The sequence below is a fragment of the Octopus bimaculoides genome, chromosome 1 (assembly GCF_046866305.1).
Source record: "Octopus bimaculoides isolate indiv1 chromosome 1, ASM4686630v1, whole genome shotgun sequence".
Classification (NCBI taxonomy): Eukaryota; Metazoa; Mollusca; class Cephalopoda; order Octopoda; family Octopodidae; genus Octopus; species Octopus bimaculoides.
Genome location: NC_142928.1, coordinates 90,267,817 through 90,272,291, shown reverse-complemented (window position 1 = coordinate 90,272,291; position 4,475 = coordinate 90,267,817). Strand labels below are relative to the sequence as shown.

Here is a 4,475-nt window from a genome sequence, read left to right as displayed (position 1 = left end):
TATATATATAATGTAGGGAGAAATTACATACAAAGCATACAAGAGAATTAACGCCTTAGAGCAATTTTTTTCTCAAACATTTTACTCTTGCGTAACCCTTGAAATAAATTACACACCTCAAGTAACCCCTGCACAAAAAATATCATATACCATATCTTTGTCATCGTAGTTCACGTGGTAAATATCATATATACATACATACGCACGCACACACACACACACACACACACACACACACACACACACACACACACACACACACATAATGTATGTATATGCACATATAATGTGCATGTATACTAATAAAACGATCATGAAATTAGCATTGGCTTATCTCACTCTGTCTCGCAGAACCCCTCGGAACCTTTTGCGGAACCCCGGTTGAGAAATGTTGCCCTAGACCTTCAGTACAGGAAATCGAAATTAGTCTTTGCATTGTGGGTAAATGTAAATAATATCATTAACTGGATTTGAATATACCATGAAATAAATCTGCTCATTAAATACGGTTTACTAGCAAATACTTTCAATATGATAACTGCTAGTTAAATAATTTAACGTCATATTTAAACTAATATATAACCAACAAAAGTAATAAATAAATAGTTTCATTTTGTTAATGTGAACGTAAATTGAAGTAAGTAAATAATTACTGAATGTACAGATGAAATCAATAACAATAACCAAAAACAAACACAAATCAAAACAAACACATAGATGCCATCGTGAAATACAGTTTACACTATTGTCAAATACGTTTAAAACAATAGAAGCGCTTAAATAATTGTATTATGAATGAAAGTACTTAACTTGGATTGTTTTCTGTTGTCCCTTAATCCACGTGTGTCAACATGTAATTTTTTAATTTCCGTTAAAACATTATATCATTTTATAGAGATAATCTTTCTGTAGTCAAATATAGCACAGGACATTTCATACTACGATGTTTCTACGTTCAACGACAGCGCTACACTTTGTATGAGCGTGTGTGTGTGTGGGCGTATGAATGTGCATGTACCTAAGTGCGTGTGTGTTTCTGCGTTAGGTATGTTACTCAAACTACACAAATCTACACATACATATACGTATGTGACGACTGACATGCGTGAATGTATAAATGTGTGTGTCTCTCTTACTATATAGTATTACACCCCATGACTGTCAAAAAGTCATTTTTTCATTTCGATTATAACAATATAGCATTTCATACACATATCTTTCTATAGTCAATTATAGCATAAGACATTTTAAATGAGTGTGTGAGTGTCTGTGTTATTAAACGTACACGTGGAAGCGCGGTGGCCCAGTGGTTGGGGCGGCGGACTCGCGGTCATGGGATCACGGTTTCGATTCCCAGGCCGAGCGTTGTGAGTGTTTATTGAGCGAAAGCACCTAAGGCTCCACGAGGCTCCGGCAGGGGATGGTGGCGAACCCTACTGTACTCTTTCACTACAACTTTCTCTCACTCTTTCTTCCTGTTTCTCACTCTTGCTTCCTGTTTCTGTTGTGCCTGTAATTCAAAGGGTCAACCTTGTCACACTGTGTCACGCTGAATATCCCCGAGAACTACGTTAGAGGTACACGTGTCTGTGGAGCTGTGGAGTGCTCAGCCACTTGCACGTTAATTTCACGAGCAGGCTGTTGCGTTAATCGGAACAACTGGAACCCTCGACGTCGTAAGCGACGGAGTGCCAACATATATACACCAACATATATTAAACACACACATATATATAAATATGTGACTAAAACAGCTGAGGTGAAACTCTTGACAAAAACAATTAGGTGGAAGGACCAATGTATATATAAATACACATCTACCGTCCAATTAACAGTTCGTAATTATCGCAGCAATTGCAAGGTTTTTACAATTTGCTTATATTTGTTTAATTTACACTGCATACAAAAATATATACATACTACACACACACAACTGCTTACAAAAATAGACATTAATGTATATATTTTTATGTTCATAATTTTTTGTTTCAAATATTGATAAAAATTTGCCACAAAATATAAAACACAATCTATCCAGAAACACCTATACAGCAAGGAGGAATGCAGAAAACCGAAGGCGAAAGTCTCAAGAGATAAGGGACACAAGACTTTCTCAATATCACGTCAGATGGAGTCTCAATACAAAAGGGACATGACACTTTCCAAAGATAACCAAACCCATGCTGCAGCACGTCAAATACAGTCTCAAGAGAGAAGGGAGACGAGACTTTCTCAAGATTAGCAAAGGCATGCTGCAGCACATCAGATGGAATCCCAGGAGAGAAGGGAGATGAAACTTTCCCCATCTCAGCAAAGAGATGTTCCAGCACTTAATGCTGAATCATTAAAACAACGTTTAGCACGCCAAATTACACAGAGGCCTAATAGAATAGCTCACAGAAACAGACCGCGGACAAATTCGTTCTTCACAAAACCTGAAGCTATTTCAGATACAAACTTTCCCATTCTTATAAAAATGACAATTCTGTCAAATTGTCGTTTATGCAAAGCGTTAAAATTTACTTCAGAAATGTTTTGTTGCCAATGCTGCACTTTCCCGTGTCACCTGTTTCAACATAACTGTAATATATATTCAGTTCTATATTTAAGAGATGAGGAATTATGCATACTTTTTACATTTGACGGATATGTCGTAATGGTTACGAGCGCGGGCTACTAAACCCAAGATTGCTAGTTCCATTCCTGGCAGCGACCTGAATAATAATAATAATAATAATAATAATAATAATAATAATAATAATAATAATAATAATAATAATAATAGTAACAACATCGAAATATACCTTACGAATGAGAATCCAGGTTCGAAATTTCCCCCAAACACCTGATGAAGGCTGGAGGGTATATCAGCCGAAACGTTGTGCTAACAATAAACAAGATGAGGACAAATATCCGTCAAATGTAAGTAGTGTGATATATATATATATATATATATATATATATATATATATATAATAAATCCCCAAAAGAAGAACAAACACAAAAAACTCAAAGTCGCGAGTATGTGATTCATGTAAAGTATTAGCAAACGCTCAGGGAAAGAAAGAATGATGGTCTAACGTTTCGAGCAACGCTCTTCTTCGGAAACATTGGAAAGTCCAATAGAGAGGAAGACGGAGGAAGAAAATTGCCAATGATTCACATGTGGTTACATTTTGAAGTGACCGGAAGGGAATGGGTGATGAAAAAGTTCTTTCTAAGACAGGAGAGTGTAAGAGAAGGATGTATGTGTGCGTATGTGTGGGTATGTGCATGCGCGCAAGTGCGTGTAATAGCACGTGTCTCTGCGTGTGCATGTATTGTCTCTGCGTGTGTATGTGTTGTTTCTGCGTGTGTATGTGTGTGGTTTTGGCTGTTTATATGTGTATGTGTGAGTGAACTTTGTGTCGCTTAATGTTGTAGGAGGAATTCAGTTGCATAGTAGCAGGAGTGCTGGTCTTTTTGTGTAGTTGTGTGTCTCTTCACATATGTGCAGAGGAACGGTCAGTAGAAAGGTGATTGACTGGCGGATTGAAGTGTGTGTGTGTGCGTGTGTATGTACGCGTGTGCGTGTATGCATTTCCTGTGTGTGTGTTTTAAGTGTAGTGTGTGCATGGGTCTGTGTGTGCGCGTGTGTGTGTGTATGTGTGTGTATGTGTGTGCATGTGCGTGTATATGTGTGTGCGTGAGGTTGTGAGTGGGGTAATGTGTGCAGAATGTATGTGCGTTCCTCTGTGTGTGTGCATGCGTGCGTGTGCGTGCGTGCGTGCGTGTGCGTGCGTGTGCGTGCGTGTGCGTGCGTGTGCGTGCGTGTGCGTGCGTGTGTGTATGCGTTTGTGTATATGCCCATGTATGTGTAATTGTGTGCGTGTATGTGTAATTGTGTGAGTGTGTGTTGTGTGTGTAGGGGGAATATGTGCCTTCATGTGCGTGTGTGCGTGTGTGTATGTGTGTATATTCAAACTATGCCGTTTTAATCCCGAGCAACGTCAGGTATCTCTACTAGAATACATATAAAGATATATATATTTATTTATCTGTGTTTATGACAAACTATTTTCATAGACACAGATAAAGTGACGATCCCTGCATCATATGCTACCACCAGTACAGTCACCACACCTAGAGATGACGAGCAATCTTGGACCAGCAACACAGGGGAGGTATCCGGCGTTCCCAGTTCCACAACCACAGATGGTGACCAAACAATTATCTTCGACACCGATGGGATGACTGGCTCCGCACCATATTTTACCACCGGCTGCATCCACACTAACGCCGGCAGCTATATCGCCAACTATATGACCAGTATTGATAACCTCGGTGAAACACCACCAGAACTTTGCCCCATATCAACTGTGTCAGCAGGAGTGTTGCCAACAGCTTTCCCAGGCCTGCAGCCTATCAGGAGTGCGAATATGGCCGCATCCCAAGTTTGTAAATATTTGAAACGTTGCTACCGTAACCACCAGTCA

At 39.3% G+C, this 4,475-nt stretch overlaps 1 protein-coding gene across 1 annotated transcript in view; it reads right to left on the bottom strand.

Moving 5' to 3' along the window:
* LOC106874239 (uncharacterized) overlaps positions 1-1,604 on the bottom strand; it is a 46,111-nt gene extending 44,507 nt beyond the window's left edge. Inside the window, exon 1 of the mRNA XM_052968155.2 lies at positions 811-1,604. The gene's annotated coding sequence lies outside the window, so the exon portion shown is untranslated. The remainder of the gene's footprint in view (positions 1-810) is intronic.
* Positions 1,605-4,475: the final 2,871 nt, after the last annotated feature.